Source organism: Rhinatrema bivittatum, chromosome 5 (assembly GCF_901001135.1).
Source record: "Rhinatrema bivittatum chromosome 5, aRhiBiv1.1, whole genome shotgun sequence".
In the NCBI taxonomy this organism is placed as follows: Eukaryota; Metazoa; Chordata; class Amphibia; order Gymnophiona; family Rhinatrematidae; genus Rhinatrema; species Rhinatrema bivittatum.
In genome coordinates this window covers 185,092,135-185,114,207 of record NC_042619.1, presented here as the reverse complement: position 1 = coordinate 185,114,207, position 22,073 = coordinate 185,092,135, and positions in this window count along the sequence as shown.

The window sequence follows — 22,073 nt, the reverse complement described above, 5'->3', positions numbered from 1 at the left end:
ATTGTAATGCTGGTATAGAGTCTTGTGTCAAAGATTGATAGTAGTGAGTGTCATTCAATTGACAATAAATTTCACCCTCAAACTATTGACGATCTAGTCTTCCTAGAGAGACATATGAAGTTGTCATCCTGGGAGATGATGAGGTATTCCGTTTTTTGCTTGTTGATGACCAGGTTAAGTTTGGTAAGGAGTGAGCTGATTTCCTGAAAGCAATATTCCCAGAAAATTAAAGTATTTTGAAGGGACTTCCTTATAGGGATGAGAATTTGTATGTCATCTGCATATACAAAATGTTTGATTTTCAGCTTAGATAGCAGGAAGCAGAGGGGTAGAAGATAAATGTTGAAGAGGGTTGGAGAGAGGGAGGAACCATGTGGAACTCCCAGGTTTGAACTGATTGGCTTAGATTCTTTGTTATTAATTTTGACCTTGAATGATCTGTTGCTGAGAAATGAACGAAACCAATCTACATGACAAGCATTGTCGGACATCAGGACCCATCCCAATATGGACCCATGTTGAGCTATGCCGTCAATATTCTACAAGCTTACCAAGAGCACGACGGTTGGGCATGGCTCAACTATGATGAGCAATTCCGCGACAAGATGGAGGAAAATTAATTCATGACATGGGGTACCCAGGACGTGAGTCTATGGATCAATCAAATGACCAAGAAATCCACCAAACAAGGAACACGGCCAAAGTTTACAAGGACCGCATCACCTGCCAGGAGTGCCACAAGGCAAGCGCCCAGCCAAGACAGCACCTGCTGGCGGTTCAAGTCAGTTTGTACCTTCCCAGACTGCAAATTTAAACATGTTTGCACCGCATGTGCTGCACCGTACCCATAACTAAATGTACAAAAAAACAACCAATGGAGAGTAAGCCTAAAGCTACATGATAACGGTCACCTTGAGAAAGCACCATCTCCCATCAACCTGGATGCCATGCAACCATGGCTAGATATTTATCCAAACCAACAGAAAGCACATACAATCACCCAAGGTTTTCGAGAATGTTATAAAATCTACCCCATTATTTCTTGGGCTCCCAGCTTATTCCCCTATTACTGTAGCATATCAATAGTATGTGAGTTCTCTCGGTGTAGTTGGAGAGGGATGAGGGAAGAAATGGAACACCTAGATGTGCAGTAGTAGCTATACGATGCAAGCTGAACATATTTTGACAATGGTGAAACCTCTCAGATGTGAGTTAGGCAACCTCCTGCCTGATGCTCAGCTGCTGAAGACAGCCCCTCTCTTTTTCTTGGAGATCCTTTTTCTTGAGCTCCTTTTGATGGGATAGAAATAAAGGAGATATTGAATTAGATGAGCAATGGAGCATAAGGGCCCTCCATGTCTATGCATTTTCTTTGCAGCCACTTAACCCTAGACCCCCATAGCTGTGGAACTTTCCTAGCCTTTTAGGAATCTCCAGATGCAGTGTATTTCTCCTCTATGTTTTGCAACAGACCACATTTTTTTAGGTAAGTCCTTCTCTTAGTAGCCCATTGCATATACAGTACCCACTAATCTTAGGTTTGCCTAATGCCATAACTGACATTGTAGAGGTTAGCAGAAAAGGACCTTCTTGCTCCTATCCATTGTGCAGCTTTACTGCTGTCACTGCTGAGGATTTTGTCCAGCTGCCTGGCAGAATGTGACCACATGCCAGAAAGCTCATTAGCCCTTGACACCTTTTCTCCTCCCTCCTGTATTCTACAGCATGTTGAGAGTAAGACCAAATTAGTTGGCCAACAACAGCAACTTTTCCCTTCCCTATTCTTGCCACATTGTTCCATGGCATAAGCATCTGATTTTCTGAGGTAAATCAGTGATATAATGACAACTACGAGTCCCTACATGAATAGGGTAATACCATGACTGACTTAGCCTGTTCCTTATGCCATGAAGCCAGGTGGCAATCCTACACTTCTGCATTTACTTCCCTCTAGGCACTTACCTCGTGGGTGAGGACAGCTCCTTGATTAAAACACTGATACATGATCTGTGTCATTTTACACAAACCCAATGGATGAGAAACAACTCACCCTCATAGATTACAATGAGGAGAGGTAACCTATTTATATCTCTACCCAATTTTATGCCAATGCCACTATTTTACTGATGTGCCCACCCCTGTAGAAATAATAAAAATGTATATAAAAAAAAAAGTATACACAAACTATATGGCATGGAAGGGAAGTATGTGCATACTTTTTATCTATAAAAAGTGCATGCACACTTTTTGACATACATGTGTAAGGTGGGGGCTGAGATATACATTTTAAAAATTGCTGCTCACACTACATAGTTTCTAAAATACTTGCATAGATCTCTGGATACTGACATGCACAAATTCATTGATTTGAACAGACTAAAGAAAAATACTCTTTTAATGAATGAGTCCCATACTTAACATTGTGATTGTTTAATTAAATGACCATTGATTGCATAAGACCATGAGGGATGTCATAAAATGCAATATCTACTAATAAAACATGTAATACATATTTCATGTTGTCACTTTGACAGTGATTAAAATAATAAAGGTTTTCATATCTCACTGATTCTGACATAATACTATATTTATTTTATATATTAGCTAAGCACCTATCAGAGAACGAACTATTGTTAACAGTTCTGAAGCTGATGAATATTCCAGTGAAAACAAGTTTTTGAAGCATGAATAAAGTTAAATGCAAAAGAAAGATTTTATGCTTGCAAACCTTTTATTGGCAACATTGAATTTTAATGAACTTGAACTTTTCAGCTTGTATAGCTTCACTACTCTACAGCAATCTCTAGAGTATCTTAAATGCACTAGAAAATGTTTCCTAAACATTGCCACTAAAAGTGTGGCTTATATATAATACATTGAAGGCACTACATGCTCTAAGTTATAAAAGCTTTGGCAATGGCATGGGATTTTTCTTCATTGATAAAATAGCTTTTTCTGTAAATGCATACTTCTGCAGCAGAGTGTTCAATTAAAAAAAGCATTTAGCTTTCAGGAAAATTAGAATTTGTACCTTCCTCCCATTTTTCTCTTCCTTTTTCTGATAATCAAACTTTTTTGAATTTAGTGTCAAACCAGGACAATTTTCATAAATTTCATAAATCCATTTTCATAAATCTCCCAAAGCTCTAATTGTAAAAAAAATGTAAATTTAATTGTTTATCCCATGGAGATCCAATATGAAATTCCAAAGCAGATTCACAAAAATCCACATCAGATTCTGCTTGAATTTATATCAGATTTTAATGGAGATTCTGGCAATGGATTTTTCCTTTAGATTTGTCAAATCAAAACTACAGGTTCAAACTGATGTCAAGAATGTTTGCTAGTTATTCCTACCCTTTCATTTCCCTTTAAGAAAACTTTTCCTCTCTGCTCCCATTGCGAAACGGACCAATAAAGGGTTATCGCGGTCCACGATATGTCTGGACAGCCTGTGTCAGGCTCCCAGAGAGAGAGAGAGAGAGAGAGAGAGTGAGAGAGCGAGCAAGAGAGCGAGCGAGCGAGCAAGCACCTTACTATAGTGCCTATGCCCTAGACAGGTATTTGAATCCCTATGGGAGGGCCACCTACTAACTCGGGGTGGGGATTAGGTAAGAGCGTCGGGGGTTGGGGGCCACTTTCGCATTCCACATGAGACGTATGGAAAGAACAGTGAAGATTTGCTGGCCGTCGGAGTGAGGACGCTCACTCCAAGAAGAGGTTTGGGGCAATGTTTCACTCATTACCTGTCTAGGGCATAGGCCTCGCCGGTGCCATTTTCTGTACGGAAAACGATTTGCAGCAGGAGATCGCTCCTGGACACCCAGGGACTTTTGGCCAGCTTGGGGGGGCCTCCTGACCCCCACAAGAGTTGCCAAAAGTCCAGCGGGGGTCCGGAACGACCTCCTGCAGTCGAATTGTGTTGGTCTATGGCCGCCGCCATTTTGCAGAATGGCGCCCGCTGAAGACAACACGATTCAATTGCAGGAGGCCATTCCGGACCGCCGCTGGACCCCCAGGTAATTTAAGGCATTTGGGGGGGTTCGGGAGGGTGGGGGATTTAATTTAAAGGGTCGGGGGTGGGTTTTAGGGTGTTTTAGTGTGCCCTCCCCCTTCCCCCGATTTACGATTTTTTGACGATAAATCGGGGGAATTGGTATTGTATCGTGGCCCTAACGATTTTTGACAATTTAAAATATATCGGACGATATTTTAAATCGTCAAAAACGATTCACATCCCTAATAAACTGCATTGGATTGAGTGGTGTGTAAATGTTCATATAAAGATATTTTCTAAATTGTAATGCATAACTCATGTATATATGACAATAATACTGGTAATAATTAAATTTATTTTTTTCAATAACAGTCTTTTACTTAGGGACTAAAACAGAAAACACTTAGCATATTATAAACAAATAATTCTCAACACAAAGAAACAGTTCTATAGCTTTAAATAGAAAAACATGCAAACAACCCAAGAACATTATTTTTCCATAGTAAGAAACCTCACCAAGGACAGTTCCGAATCCCCACAAGACCTTCCAGAAAATAGATGCGACGAGATTGCAACGTTTTTTAGCGATAAAATCAAAAATCTAAAAACAAAAATCCCAAATACAGCAAAACAAGTAATTAAAATGAAGGAAAGAGATGTCACGCAATGGTCTACCTTCAACGAAGTATCAGAAATGGAAATTGAAAATATGCTAAAAAACTTAATCCTGCACCCCATGCACTTGACACAATTACAACCGCAGACATAAAAAAAGTAGCGAACACTGTATCACCAACACTGGCAATGATCGTTAATCTATCCCTAGAAGAAGGATCCATGCCTGACACTCTAAAAGGAGCTATCGTAAAACCTATTTTAAAAAAGAAAAACAGTGACCCACTGAACCTGAGTAACTACAGACCAGTATCAAACCTACCCTTAATCGCAAAATTAATAGAAAAAACTATACAAAAACAACTAGCAGAACACCTAGATAACAAAAACATCCTTTACCCTTCACAACATGGCTTTCGGAAACACTATAGCACAGAGACACTTCTGCTTGGACTTACAGATAACATCATGAGGGGATTTGATAACGGTAAACAGTACATACTAGTGATGCTTGACCTGTCAGCAGCATTTGACACTGTAAATCATGACATACTCTTAAATAGACTAGAAGAAATAGGCCTAAACAACAAAACTATCAAGTGGTTCAGATCATATCTCAATGACAGATATTTTCAGGTTCAAATCAAAGACACTATATCAAATAAAATAAACCTTCAAACAGGAGTTCCCCAAGGATCTGCCCTCTCCACAACTCTTTTCAACATATACTTACTACCACTATGCCACCTACTAGCTGGACTGGGAATCACACACTATATATATGCTGATGATATCCAATTAATTTTACCCATTGATGACACAATTGAGAAAACATTAAACTTAGCCAACATGTATCTAGATATCATTAAACAGCTGCTAAACCAAATGGAATTAGTAATTAATATAGAGAAGACAGAATTCTTACATTTAGAGAGAAAAAATACTGAAATCAAACATAGCCCAATCACACTAAAAAACAATCAACAAATAAAACTTGCAGAGAAAGTACGAAACCTAGGAGTAATAATTGACCCCAAACTAAGCTTAAAACAACACATATCTCTAAAAGTAAGAGAAAGATACGCCAAACTCATGGTCCTCAGGAGACTTAAACCACTTCTGACAATGGCCAACTTTAGATCGGTACTACAAGCACTAATATTTGCGAGCACTGATTATTGTAATGCACTTCTACTAGGTCTTCCATACACCTCACTAAGACCAATGCAAATTCTACAAAACGCAGCTGCAAGAGTCTTAACTGGCAAAAGTAAAAGGGATCACATTACCGAAACACTGGCTGAACTACACTGGCTTCCCATCGAACAAAGAATACAATACAAATGCTGTGCACCATACATAAGTTAATACATAATGAACATGCAGACTGGTTAAATACAGCCCTACGTGTACACATTCCTAACAGAAACCTAAGATCAGCAAACAAAGCACTACTAACCATTCCATCAGTAAAAACTGCAAGACTTACACAGGTGCGAGAGAGAGCACCATCACTGGCAGGACCCATACTATGGAACTCCATGCCCCTAGATTTAAGACTACAAAGAGACAGCAAAACCTTTAGAAAAGGTTTAAAAACCTGGCTCTTTAAACAAGCTTTTCAGAAAGAGAAGGGAGAATAGAAACCTGGGATAGGCAAAGCACATTCAATATAACATCCACATACACTGTATTCACCAAGTGTGTAGTCTTTAAAGAACAACTCACAATTTTAAAGTAAATCTATAATAATAACCGAGATAGAGACATGGACATGATTAGTTACATTTAAACATTATTGATCACTAACTATGTTACCGAACCTTATGGCACTCTTGTAAGTGTGCGAATACAGTATCATTAATTTTATGTGCCTTGATGTAAACCGTTGTGACGGTATCTTCCAAACGACGGTATAGAAAAGATTTAAAATAAATAAATAAATAAATAAATACAGGATTCTTATTTATGTTCAGGGGCGGATTGTGGGAAAATAGTGGCCCAGGGGATTTTTCTCCATACTGGCCCATGGGTACCCAATTACACATATAATTTGGTGAGTCACCAAATACAGAATAAAGGGACCATAAAATATGCACAGACAAACTGAACTGGAAATCACAACAAGTTAGACTGTATGTAATGCAGGAATGGAAAAACCGAAAATACCATCATTCCTCATAAAACATCAAATAATAAAATCAAGAAATATGAAACATCACAATAGGAAAATCATACTAAAAATATATAATTCAAAACGGCTGATGAATAGAACCTCCAGTAATTTAACTCAGGGAAATTTTCAAAAATTTGTATATAACACCAATAAAATATTTCAAAAAGAGCAGACCAAATAATATTCAATAATTAAAACTAATAAGGATTTTAAAAAGCCCCTGCTGTCCCTTTTTGTGGGAGCTCTTGAGTTCCAGTCACCCTGATATTGTCGAGGATTTGGAGGTTATCCTCTCTCTTTCACACATACTCACAATTCCATTCTCTCTCACACATACACTGTCACATACATGCACATTCATGCTCTTATATCCACCATAACCTCTCGCTCTCACTGACACTAACACACTCTCAACTCTAAGACACTATCTCCCCCTCCACACACAAACTCTTACTCCCTTGGATTTTCTCATACACACTCATGCTCTCACACATACACACAAACACACACACCCAGGCAAGCTCCCAGTCATTTTCACACACACACACTGACCCCCAGGCAGGCTCCCATTCATTTTCACACCACTCCCTTCCCATCCCCCAGGCATGCACACATTCATTCTCACACACACAGACCCCCAGGCAGGCACCCATGCATTCACACACATACACTCCCAGGCAGAGTCCCATTCATACACATGCACACACTAAAGGCAGACCCCCCTCTCTTTTGCCAGCAACCTTGGAACCTCTCTCATTTCTCTGCTGCCACTCAGGCCTATCCTGTAAAGTGCAGCCGTGTTTACCCTGCTCCTAAGCCGCTTCTAACTCACGTTTCGGCCGCGTTAGCCCTTCCTGCGATCCCGAATCCCCTTTAACCTACTCCTACCGCGTCCTAAATTCCCCCGGGTAACCCCTTCCGCCCGCGGCATGCATATTGCATGCAAACGAGCGAATCAGCGCGATATTGCATGCAAACGAGCCAATTAGCTATTCCCCTAGCATCCCGTAACCCGCGCCCCGACTAACGCTACCTTTCCCTGCCGTTTTGTCGCGCGTTTAACCTGCAAATTTACCGCCTACCCTGACCCAGGCGGTAGAGGCATGGGTAAGGGTAGGTGGCAAGCTTTCCCCAGCCCCCGCTCACCTGCCCCGGCCGCGATCATGGGTGCCGGTCCTCCGTGGCAGCCCCAGCCCTCTCCCCTCCTCCAGAAGCCAAAAAAAAAAAAAAGCGAAAAAAACGTTGCAGCCCCCCTCCGATGTCCGGACTGGGGCTGCCACGGAGACTGCAACGGCAAAGCGACTTTTCAGTGTCCCCCCCTCCTCTCGGAGCAGGGCGCGAAAAGCAGCCTTGCTCCGAGAGGGGGGGGGACACTGATGGCGGCGAAGCAACGCAGAAGCAATGGCGAAATGACTTTTCAGTGTCCCCCCCCCTCTCGGAGCAGGGCGCGAAAAGCAGCCTTACTCCGGGAGGGGGGGGGGACACTGACAGCGGCGAAGCTTTCCCCCAGCCCGGACACCGGCAAAACTTGCTGTTTTGCAGCCATGAGCCACGAGCAGGAACGCGAAGATCTGGCTCCGATAGCATCTCCCGACAAGATGGCCGCCTGCACGGGGAAAGAGTACAATTGGCCGCTGAAGACGTGACATCACGACATCACGTCTTGAGCGGCCAATTGTACTCTTTCCCCGTGCAGGCGGCCATCTTGTCGGGAGGAGCTATCGGAGCCAGATCTTCGCGTTCCTGCTCGTGGCTCATGGCTGCAAAACAGCAAGTTTTGCCGGTGTCCGGGCTGGGGGAAAGCTTCGCCGCTGTCAGTGTCCCCCCCCCCCCTCCCGGAGCAAGGCTGCTTTTCGCGCCCTGCTCCGAGAGGGGGGGGGGGACACTGAAAAGTCGTTTCGCCGTTGCTTCTGCGTTGCTTCGCCGCTGTCAGTGACCCCCCTCCTCCCGGAGCAAGGCGGCTTTTCGCGCCCTGCTCCGAGAGGAGGGGGACACACTGAAAAGTCGTTTTGCCGTTGCTTCTGCGTTGCTTCGCCGCCGTCAGTGTCCCCCCCCCCTCCCGGAGCAAGGCTGCTTTTCGCTCCCTGCTCCGAGAGGAGGGGGGGGGGGACACTGACAGCGGCGAAGCAACTTACTTTTGCACCCGATCGGACCAGACTTCCTGGTATCTGTCATTTCAAATGACATTTGAAATGACAGATACCAGCGTGGCGTGAAGCCTTAGGCCCGCGCACCCAGGATCCTGTATAGGCGCTCTATCCAGTATCCTGGGTTGCGCGGGACTAAGGATTTTCGGACGCGGCTTACATTTACATATAATTAGGCTTCAGGATCGAGCGGTAGGTGAGCTGCACTGTGCGGGCGGTAACCGCGGGTGCCGTAGGCACTAACGCAGCTCTTCCTACCGCTCGGTACTGGATCACCCTGACTGTCACTGCTGCTGCATGGCTATTGGGGAGGTGCCTCCTCTGTGCAGGCCCCGTGGGCTTCCACTTTCTCCATGCTGATCTCGTACATTGTGAGATCTGCATTGAGAAAGTGCTATTCTTGCACATTCCCAAAGATTACATGTGCCAATCACTAAAAAGTAATTTATTTTTTTTTACCTTTACTGTCTGATCTTAGTTTTCTAATTGGTTGGTGACAGGCTTTTTTTTCCCACCTTCCCTTTCTTATTTTTTTGCCAGTTCCTTTCATATTGTCTTTTTTTCTATTTCTTTTCTCTCCATCTATCTTCTTCCCTCAAACACACAGTCAGGTTCTCATTCACACATGCTTTCTCTCTCTCTCTCACAAACACACACACACAGGCTCTCACTCTCACATGCTCTCTCTCATGCAATCATTCATACACAGTCTCTCTCTTGCACATGCTGTCTGACTCTCACATACACAGGCTCTCTCTCACTCCCACATGCTGTCTTTCTCAAGCACAGACTCTCACTGTCACATGCTTTCTCTCATACAATCATTCATACACACACACAGGCTCTCACTGTCACATGCTGTCTCTCTCTCACACAAAGAGGCTCTCACATGCTGTCTCTGCAAACATGCAAGTCCTCACTCTCACACACAGTCAACTCATCGCATACACACACACACACACACACTCTACAGACCCTCAGCCTCTCTCTCACCTCTGGGCCACCTCTTCGCAGGTCGCCGCAGGATGGGCTCTGCAGCAGCCCTGATCTTCTCGGGCCACGGTGGCCCTGCTACCGGGCTTCTTCCTCTTCTCGCACCGCTGCGACTTGGGATTCGGTCCGTAAGCGCTGCTCCTCTTCTGCACACGCTGATACTCCTCCTCCTTCCTGCCCACGCGGCTCCAGCAACGTTTACTTCCAGGGCCGCTCAGGCAGGAAGGAGGAGGAGCATCAGCGCGTTTAAACGCAATCTTTTTCTTCAGGCCGTGGTGACGTGAGCCTCACAATGGCCCTGCCGATCTGCCTGTTGGAGCACTGCATGAGCCTCCATGCACCCAGGGGCATTGGCTCCCCTCGGGATACCACTACTCTTGGCGCCCCAGGCCTAGTGCTTCCACTGGCCCTGCTCGCAGGTTTCTCTTCGGGCCGCAGCACCCTCTTCTTGTCTTTGGCCTGGAAGTTTAAAAAAAAAAAATCACGTGATGGGAGCAACCGGCCCACCGGGGGATGCCCGATCCCCCGATAGGCCAATCCGCCCCTGTTTATGTTTTGGTGGTCATATATGTGCCCACAGTCCTCCATTAGTGAAAGTAATCTTCTTGTTTAAAGTAAAAGATAAAAAAATTAGCTTTCCATTTTTTCTTTCTGATGAACTATACATTAGGGATGTGCATTTGTTGGGCCATTCATTTCAGTTGTTTTGTGGGTACACTTGTACCTTGAAGATTTAGAGTACATGCATAAAAATGGACAGTACATGCATAACTCATTAATAAAATGTATACGTTCCATCCGTTCTTACACGACTGCTATAAATCTGCGAGGTATGGGGCGGATTTTCAGAGCCCTGCTCACCTAAATCCGCCCAAAACCGGGTGGATTTAGGTGAGCAGGGCCCTGCGCGCCGGTAAGCCTATTTTACATAGGCCTACCGGCGCGCGCAGAGCCCCGGGACTCGCGTAAGTCCCGGGGTTTTCAGAGGGGGGCGTGTCGGGGGGCGTGTCGGGGGCGGGCCCGAACCCCGCGGCGTTTTCGGGGCGTGTCGGGAGCGTTCCGGGGGTGGGCCTGGGGGCGTGGCCGTGCCCTCCGGACCCGCCCCCAGTCACGTCCCGGCGCGCAGGAGGCCCGCTGACGCGCGTGGATTTACGCCTCCCAGAGGCACATTTACGCCTCCCAGAGGCACATTTTATTCTGTTAAACTTTCATAGCAATCTCATGCACTTTCCATGTCAAAGTAAATTATTTTCTTAAAACTGATATGGTTACATATTGGCAGAAATGCCTTGCATGCTTTATTTTGCTAAACTTATGTATTTTCCATCAAAATAAAGCAAATTTTACTAGAAATTAGGCTCCTGTATTAACCTGTGAGCTCATAAATATGCAGACTTTCTATGGATATATCCATAAATCTAATATTATCATATTTACTCACAAAAGGTTCTATAAATTCACAAAGATTCAAAACATGCAGAGTGTATTGACATGGAACACTATAAAAGTGGTACTAAATGAAATCAGAATAGAGTTTCTTTTGTGTACTCGTAGGAACAGAGGAAGAAAAACTCATATTATATCAAAATCATCCCTCTTTTCTTTGATAAGTATGAAGTTGCCCTTTGTTGTTAAAGAAATTGATTTTATTATTATTCAAAGGCAAGTTGACATTTCAGTGTTACAACATTCATAATATTTAATTACATCCATATGTATCTTTTCATCAGAGCTAGTCCCTGGAGAAGTGTAGTTAGCTGTATTATAAATGGATTGTGGTATTAGTATAACTTGCATTTGTTTCAAGGAGTTCAAGTAGAGAGGATTGCATCCTTTACAACTCTGAGGTACCAATAGGGGATCTTGTTAGCTATGTGATATATTTAAGGCTTCTGCATTATTCTAGGAGGTAAATGAATCCAGCATAATGAAAGGACATTCTACTAACTTACCCTCTCAAAGGCCATTGCAATAAAGTGCGTTCAATAGAATGCACATTTTTACCTGCACTTAAACAAACATTTTGTGCAAGTAAGCATCATTTATTAAAGCATCATCAGTTCTTACCCTTGATGTCAACTGAATTATGACCCACAGCTTCACCTTCTTGTACTTCCAAAGCCCCAGTAACAGACTCCTCCGACTTCCACCCAGGCTGAGGAATACGCATATCATCACCATGCAGTACTTGCGTCATCTCCTGGCTGGATGACTGGGACCTCCACTGATCCTCTGTGTCTCCCAGTTGAGATCACCGCAGAGTCTATAACGGATTGCATCTCCTGTCCTCTAGCCGAGACATCCCCAGGCCATCAGAAAGGTCCAAATAAACTTGATGCTGAGAATCTTCAATAGAAAGATAGGACCAGCATTGTCTACTCCAGACAATGTACCACCCATCTAATCCACAGGCCCTTGCCAAAATCCTAAATAAGAAACCCAAATTGCTCATAAGAATTAACCTTTCATTCACAACTGCTGGGATGAATTAATCTGGCCCAATCTCTCCCAACCCAGTTGCTCCCCACCAGGCTGCAAACCTGTGTCTGACAACCCAAAAACCAAAGTCCCACAAGGGTACCATTCCCATGCCCCTGGAAAAGGTCACTGTCTCTCCAATTAAAGAATACCAGTTCCACTGCTCATTTCCTTATGCCAGCCCCACAGTTTTAAGCCAAATATCTGTAGCAGGGACTGCTCCATGCCCCAAAGGCCCATCAAAACCACTATCCATCTCTATTGGCTACTCCTCTGGTGCAAAAGGTGGCAGTAAACCTGAATACCTCAGTAACACAGCCCTCCCAACAACAGCTGCTTTACCCACACTCCTACCCCAACTAATGCCTACTCTGCAGTTGTCTCCCTCAAGTACCCCTCACACCTCTAGGTCCCAAAAGAGGATCACCAAGACCAATGAACATACCAAGAGGCCCTTCCAAAAGAAGGGCCTCTTGGTTTGTTCTTGGGTTCACTGCCTGCAGCTAGTGAACCCAACTCTGCCAAAGCTGTTCCCTGAGCCCTGCCATGAACATGTTGACCTCTTCTAACTTGATCTGCCTCCTGAGTTTTGCTGTGATAATGTTGAATTGCCCCAGCTGCTGCTGTCCTGCAAGAGCTGCCACAAACTCGCTGGCCATCCCTGACTGCATCTGACGATGGCCCTGACACATTAGGGCCAGAAGTAGAACCCCACACATCCTCCCTACTCACCACTCCAGAGTATCAAGGCCTCGGCATTGACACTCTTTCACCTCGGCCCACCCCTGAACCTTGACCGATCACCCGAACGGAGATCACCATTTGTTTCTCTGCCTGTATCATAGTGTCCACACTGGGACCAGGAACCACCACTTAAAAATTCAGCTGAGCCACAGGACTGATCACAACACTCAGGTCTTCAACTCCCACCACCATCCACAGTACACTGACACCCTCTGCTGTTCCTGCAACAGCTTCAGCCGCTGATCCTGCAGCCAATCTGAACTGTACTCCCATTCCCTCAGACCTGGGCACGGAAGACCAAATCAAAGAATGCTTCTGCTTCCAACCATGACAAAAATCACAGAAAAATAGAATGCTACCTGCCACATCAGCAAAAATGTGGAATGGCTGCAACAGACCACAGGTAACCAATTTGAAATAATTCCTTGATCCCCTGCTGCAAACATAAGCATTTGTTTATGTTTATGTCTTTGCTTTGTTTAGTTTATATATATATATATATATATATATATATATATGGCAGGTTACAAATAAAACATATATTTGTACGTTGCATTTTATTACGAATGTTTTATTTGTAACCTGCCCCAAATGCTGGAGAGCACGGGCAACAAGTCCTTTTTAAATAAATACAATAAAAATAAACAACCTATCAGCATGGGCAACAGCATGGTTCAGACAACAAGAGATCAGCGGATAACACACATCACATCCTATTCCCCCTCGCTTTTCCACCTTTCCTGCCACAGGGCCTAACCCATCACTGCTGTACAACTGCCAATGTTATATGAGTCAGCCAGAGACCAAGCCCTGTCCAGCCCACCCGGACTTCATTTTCTATCTGCACTGAAACTTCTTTTGTGATATTGTTTAGCTCTGTGGTTCTCAACTCAGTCTTTGTGACACACCTAGTCAACCAAATTTTCAGGATATCCACAATGAATATGCATGAGATAGATTTGTATTTAATAGAGGTAATGTTTGCAAATCTATCTCATGCATATTCATTGTGTATTTCCTGAAAATCTGACTAACGGGGGTGCTACTAGGACTGGGTTGTGAACCACTGGTTTAGATTATTTAAAGTAGTTACCTACTTACATTTAACTAATATACATTTTCTTAATTCTGTATTTTCCTTCTTTTGCTCATATGGATTTTATACCTTCTGTTTTTAAAATGATTGCAATATAACCTGTGTTATATTCATGCCTTTTGTTAATTCTCCTTTGAGTACACTTATTTATGCTTTACATATAACATGGTATTTTTTTCTATGAAGGTCAGCACAGCAGAATCCAGAGTTAATTAGATCCATAATAGTTACTGTGGCAAAGTAAATGGAGCCTTCAGAAACTTTAAGCACCATTATCACCACAAGAATAAAATGAATATCAAAATGAAAAAGGGGATTATAATGAGTTTGTTTTAATAACCAACCAAATTATCTAAAAAAAAAGTTCTCCTGGTACTGCTGTCTTAAAATATTTTGAAGAACTACATACTTGATGCATTTTATGAACATTAAAATAGATAGTGCTGTTCAAACTAACATAACATAGTAATGATGGCAGAAAAGGATCAAATGGTCCAACCAGTCTGCCCAGAAAGATTGTTATGATAGTATCTGCCGCACCATGCAGGTTACCCACATGTTTCTCTTAAGGGAAGTATTTGCTGTACAGTGCAGTTATCTCCAAGTCTTATGATAACAACATAGCAACATTTTTAATGTGTAATGAGCATTTTGAAAATTCAGACAGTACTGCATAACATGCTTTGCTTATGGACTTGGCTATAGAAGCAGTCCTGTGCTTTTTTCCCCTTATGTCTGCATATCAGTACCCCAGACCGTAAAAGTCAGAGCCCGTGTTGGTTGTTTGAAGCCAATTCATTACTTCAAAATTATTTTGAAAGTTCTATATAGTATACCTTTTTTAGGGCTTTCTGTACTAAACCCTGTTATTATCTTCTTTTTAAGTCATTTGGCTGACATGTCTGCACTTCTTTTCTAATTGTTTTAACTTCATTTTTCCAAATTGTGAATTTTGCATGTGCTTTTTTAAAATGTTTTACTCATAATATACTTTTCGGTGTATATAAATCTAAGCCTGACATATTATAGTAATTCCAACTGGTTTGGGAAAATAGGTCCAATACCTAAACTTAAGAACATAAGAAATTGCCATGTTGGGTCGGACCAGCATCCTGTTTCCAGCAGAGGCCAAACCAGGCCACAAGAACCTGGCAAGTACCCAAACACCAAGAAGATCCCATGCTACTGATTAAAATAATAGCAGAGGCCATTCCCTAAGTCAACTTGATTAATAGCAGTTAATGAACGTCTCCTCCAAGAATGTATCCAAACCTTTTTTAAACCTAGCTACACTAACTGCACTAACCACATCCTCTGGCAACAAATTCCAGAGTTTGTGTGTTGACTGACAAAATAATTTTCTCCAATTAGCCTTAAATGTGCTACTTGCTAACTTCATGGAATGCCCCCTAGTCCTTCTATTATCCGAAAGTGTAAATAACTGATTCACATCTACTCATTCAAGACATCTCATGATTTTAAAGACCTCTATCATATCCCCCCTCAGCCATCTCTTCTCTAAGCTGAACAGCCCTAACATCTTCAGCCTTTCCTCATAGGGGAGCTGTTCCATTTCCTTTATTATTTTGGTTGCCCTTCACTGTACTATCTCCATCGCAACTATATCTTTTTTGAGTTGCGGCGACCAGAATTGTACACAATATTCAAGGTGCGTTCTCACCACGGAGTGATACAGAGGCATTATGACATTTTCCGTTCTATTAACCATCCCCTTCCTAATAATTCCTAACATTCTGTTTGCTTTTTTGACTGCTGCAGCACACTGAGCTGATGATTTGAATGTAATATCCACTATAATGCCTAGATCTTTTTCCTAGGTGGCAGCTCCTAATATGGAACCTAACATTGTGTTACTACAGTAAGGGTTATTTTTCCCTATGCAACAACTTGCACTTGTCCTTATTAAATTTCATTGCCATTTGGATGCCCAATCTAACAGTCTTGCAAGGTCCTCCTGTAATGTATCACAATCCACTTGTGTTTTAACTACTCTGAATAATTTTGAATCATCAGCAAATTTGATAACCTCATTCATCATATTCCTTTCCAGATCATGTATTAATAAATTGAAAAGCACCAGTCTAAGTACAGATCCCTGAAACACTCCACTGTTTACTCTTTTCCACTGAGAAAATTTTCCATTTAATCCTAATCTCTGTTTCCTGTCTTTTAACCAGTTTGTAATCCATGAAATGACATCGCCTCCTATCCCATTACTTTTTAGTTTCTTAGAAGCCTCTCATGAGAGATTTTGTCAAATGCCTTCTAAAAATCCAAATATACTACATCTATTGGTTCACCTTTAACCACATGTTTATTAACCCCTTCAAAAAAATGAAGCAGATTTGTTAGGCAAGATGTCCCTTGGGTAAATACATCTATGTTGTTTGTGTTCCATTAAAACCATGTCTTTCTACATGCTCTATGATTTTGATCTTGAGAATAGTTTCCACTATTTTTCCTGGCACTGAAGTCAGGCTCATTGGTCTATAGTTACCCAGATCGCCCCTGGACCCCTTTTTAAATATTGGGGTTACACTGGCCACCCTCCAGTCTTCAGGTACAATGGATGATTTTAATGATAGGTTACAAATTTTAACTAATAGATCAGAAATTTCATTTTTTAGTTCCTTCATTACCCTAGGATGCATACCATCTGGTCAAAGTGATTAGATATTTAGTTAGTCAATCTGGCCAGTCTTCCAGGTTCACAGTGATTTGGTTCAGTTCATCTGACTCATCATCCTTGAAAACCATCTTCAGAACTGGTATCTCTCCAAAATCCTCATTCGTAAACACAGAAGCAAAAGATTCATTTAGTCCTTCTGCAATGGCCTTATCTACCCTAAGAGCCCCTTTAACCCCTCAGTCATCTAATGGTCCAACCAACTCCCTCACAGGTTTCTTGCTTCAGATATATATAAACAAGTTTTTATTATGAATTTTTGCCTCTATGGCCACCTTAATTTCAAATTCTTTCTTCACTTGTCTTATCAATGTTTTACACTTAAATTGACAATGCTTATGCTTTTTGCTATTTTCTTCAGATGGATCCTTCTTCCAATTTTTGAAGGATTTTTTTTTAATTAAAATAACCTCTTTTTCTCCTCACCTTTTAACCATGCTGGTAATCATTTTGCCTTCCTTCCACCTTTTTTAATGTGCGGAATACATCTGGACTTAATGTCTAGGATTGTATTTTTAAACAATATCAATGCCTGTTGAAAACTTTTAACCTTTGCAGCTGCACCTTTCAGTTTTTTTTATTTTCCTCATTTTATCAAAGTTTTTCCTTTTGAAAATTTAGTATTAGAGCTGTAGATGTACTTATTGTCCCCCTTCCAGCTATTAGTTTCAATTTAAACATGTTATGATCACTATTGCCAAGTGGCCCCACCACCGTTACCTCTCTCACCAAATCCTGCGTTCTACTAAGAATTAAATATAAAATAGCTCCCTCTCTCATTGCTTCCTGAACCAATTGCTCCATTAAGCAGTCATTTATTACATCCAGGAACTTTATGTCTCTGGCAAGTCCCGATGTACATTTACCCAGTCAATATTGGGGTAATTGAAATCTTCTATTATTACTGCATTGCCAAATTGGTTAGCTTCCCTGATTTCTCTTAGCAATTCTTCATCTGTTTGACCATTTTGTCCAGGTGGATGGTAGTATACTCCTATCACTATACACACATGGGATTTCTACCCATAAGGATTCAACAAGCATTTAGTCTTTTGTATGATCTTTATCCTGTTGGACTCTATACCTGTTGCAGCCTGGGTAGCTGCAGTTCGAGCGTGGACCCTTGAGCCGAACCACCCTGGGTAGAGTAGCTCGGGAGGAGGAGCCACAGGCACAGGTCTTCACCCGGGAACCAGGAACCCCCCAGGAGGAGCCCGTAGGGTCCTGGAGCCTTGGGACTTAGGAGACACACGTAGGGGTCTTCACCCGGGAACTGGGAGCCCCCAGGAGGAGCCCGTAGGGTCCCAGAACCTCGGGACTTGGGAGTGCAGCTAAGCTCTTCACCTGGGAACCAGGACCCCCCAGGAGGAGCCCGTAGGGTCCTAGTTCCTTGGGACCTGCACAGTGTAGTCTCTCGAGGAAAGCCCGGGCAAGGAGTAAGCACAGAGTCCAGAAGCAAGAGCCTATAGGCCAGGGAGCACAGAGCAAGCGGAAGCAGGATCAGAGTCAGTAATGTCTTGACTGGAGCTTGCAGGGTGCAAGCTGGGAGCCAGCAGTGAGTAGGCCAGAGCCTGGCAGGAAGTAGAAGGTCTCGGGACCCAGGACAGTCTGGTAGTGGTTCCAGCCCAGGCCTGCAGGAGGCAATGTCCGGAGGACAGGAGTGAAGCAGCTGTGGCGAGAAGCCGTGGGCTGAAGCAGGCGGCAGGCAGTGGTCGAGTCAGGAACGAGCAGAGGTCGGTGGCTGGCGGCAGCCAGAAGCAGAGTCAGGAACGAGCAGAGGTCAGTGGCTGGTGGCAGGCAAAAGCAGAGTCAGGAACGAGCAGAGGTCGGTGGCTGGCGGCAGGCAGAAGCAGAGTCAGGAACGAGCAGAGGTCGGTGGCTGGCGGCAGGCAGAAGCAGAGTCAGGAACGAGCAGAGGTCAGTGGCTGGCGGCAGGCAGAAGCAGAGTCAGGAACAAGCAGAGGTCGGTAGCTGAAGCGGAACAACGGAAGTGCAACTAAGAACTACACACTGTAGCGACCCTCGTTGCAAGGCCATGAGAGAACGGAGGGCGCCGGTTATATCGGGCTTGGGGCGTGGTGTGGTCAGCTCAGGCGGGGTCAGGCTTCCGGTGAGCGTACGTCCATAATGCGTGTCCCCGCATGCGCGCGGGGCGGCAGCGAGACGGCCCAGCAATGGCGGACGCCCTGAATGCTCAGCAGAGCCACGGAGGTGGCGTTCCTGGCCTCGGAGGTGAGTCCTGAACACGGCTAGCAAGGGGGAAGCGGTAGAGACCGCAACAATACCCTTCCAAACAAAGTGCCACCCCCCCATCAAGTTGATCCTCCCTATCATTGCAATATAATTTGTACTCTGATATAGCACTGTCCCATTGGTTATCTTCCTTCCACCAAGTCTCTGTGATGCCAATTATGTCAATCTCATCATTTGCTGCTATACACTTTAACTCTCCCATCTTACTTCTTAGACTAATAATTCCCAACATTCTGTTTGCTTTTTTGACTGCCGCAGCACACTGAACCGACGATTTCAATGTCTTACCCACTATGACACCTAGATCTCTTTCTTGGGTTGTAGCACCTAATATGGAACCCAACATTGTGTAATTATAGCATGGGTTATTTTTCCCTATATGCATCACCTTGCACTTATCCACATTAAATTTAATCTGCCATTTGGATGCCCAATTTTCCAGTCTCACAAGGTCTTCCTGCAATTTATCACAAGCTGCTTGTGATTTAACTGCTCTGAACAATTTTGTGTCATCTGCAAATTTGATTATCTCACTCGTCGTATTTCTTTCCAGATCATTTATAAATATATTAAAAAGTAAGGGTCCCAATACAGATCCCTGAGGTACTCCACTGACCACTCCCTTCCACTGAGAAAATTGTCCATTTAATCCTACTCTCTGTTTCCTGTCTTTTAGCCAGTTTGCAATCCACGAAAGGACATTGCCACCTATCCCATGAATTTTTACTTTTCCTAGAAGCCTCTCATGAGGAACTGTGTCAAATGCCTTCTGAAAATCCAAGTATACTACATCTACCGGTTCACCTTTATCCACTTGCCTTGGGTAAAGCCATGCTGACTTTGTTCCATTAAACCATGTCTTTCTAAATGTTCTGTGATTTTGATGTTTAGAACACTTTCCATTATTTTTCCTGGCACTGAAGTCAGCTAACCGGTCTGTAGTTTCCTGGATCACCCCTGGAGCCCTCCAGTCTTCAGGTACAATGGATGATTTTAATGATAGGTTACAAACTTTTACTAATAGGTCTGCAATTTCATTTTTTAGTTCCTTCAGTACTCTGGGGTGTATACCATCCGGTCCAGGTGATTTACTACTCTTCAGTTTGTCAATCAGGTCTACCACATCTTCTAGGTTCACCGTGATTTGATTCAGTCCATCTGCAACTTTGGGTGGGGCAATCATTAAAGCTCCACCCATCTTGTCCAAACAGCGAAAGCAACTTTCGAGAACTCCGAAGGTACGTGTGATGGCACAGCAGTTAGCACATAAGGCCTCATTATACCTCACCTCTGCCGGTGTATTGGGAATGGCAACGGGGTGAGAAGCCAGGTCCTGCAACCATATCCAAAATCTCCTGCAGCAATAACAGATTTAAGCCATCAGTCATAGCATTGTCACTTCTAGATCTGGCTGGCAAATCACTGCATCCTATAAGACTTTAAAAGGAAGCCTGTAGCTTTCCCTGAGCGTTAAAGGCCAATTTTCCTAGCCTAAGTGCATATCACATTGGTCTGGGCCAGTATATGTGCAGGATAGTAGTAGCCCTAAGTAGCTCAGCACTTCAGGACTAGTAAATCATGTCTGGGTATTCCAACAATTGCATTTCAGGCCCTCACAAGCAAGCTAAGGATACTGGTATGTAGCAGGATGCCAAACTTGAAGCAATACATACAAGCTGGCACACCTGTGTTAGTTGCAAAAATGTTACCTCATGGTGTGATTGCGAATATCCCTGCAGTGTATGCAATATATCCTGCTTAGGAACCAATTTTTGTAACCCCAACATAGGGAATATGCCACGCCACCAAATACAGAGGACACTGCTTCTGATTTAGATGTGTGATGTTCAAGACAAACTGTGGGCTACAATCTGGATGATGCCTCACTAACCAGCCACATGTGGTCGTGCAGTGCCAGCAGCATGGACACTTCAAGCTTGTCATTAACCAGTTAGATTTGAATAGCTCGCAATGGGAGGATAGGAACAGCGCAATTTTGAAATGGAACATGTTGAAAGTGTATAGTGTCAGCTCACTTACCAAGCTTTAGGGCCAGTGCATTGTTTGCCATCAGAAGATTTGCAGGCCTCTGCAGCATGTGATGAAAAAGCCAATGGCCTGCAGATGTAACTGTACAAGCCACTTTTCATGGCAGAGATATGTTTCCTCCACCCCAGCCACCTCTCATTTCCATGTCATTTCCCAGTAACAAATAGCAAGAGAATGAATATAGAAAGAAGTGTCTCACTTACTAATGAGCCAACCGTTACCCTACAGGCCATCCTCAAAATATTCACACAGGCCTGATTGTCTAAGTATGAAGGAATCGTGTGCAGCTGCTAGGTACCTGGCCACCACATCAAGGATGCACAATCAAGCATCACAGGCCATTTCCATGTTGATGGAGTAGAAGAGCTTTCTGTTGTGGTATATCTCCTTGTCACGTGGCAGAACAATGGCCACATGAGTGCAATCTAAAACTCTCAAAACATTGTGAAAGTTTGCAAAGGTATAAAAGCCTCTCTTCTAGTCCAGCAAGTCCTGCCTGTCCTGAGGCAATGCTATGTAGTGATTAATGCGGTCAGAGACTGCTGTGATGATCTGGTCCAGACAGCGGGAAAAAGTGGTTTGGGACATTCCCCCCACAACCCCTACTGTCGTTTGGAAGGAGCTGCTTGCCATGAAATGCAGGGTGGCCAATAGCTTGGTGAGGCCAGACACAGCATGGGACCTTGCAATCACCAAATCCAAATCCCCTAGGATTTCTTCATATAATTATGGATAGCTCGAGAACTGAGGCAATACCTGCAAACCACATAGTTCTCTGGCATACCCAGCAAGGATGTTCGTGGAAGAAAGATACTTTG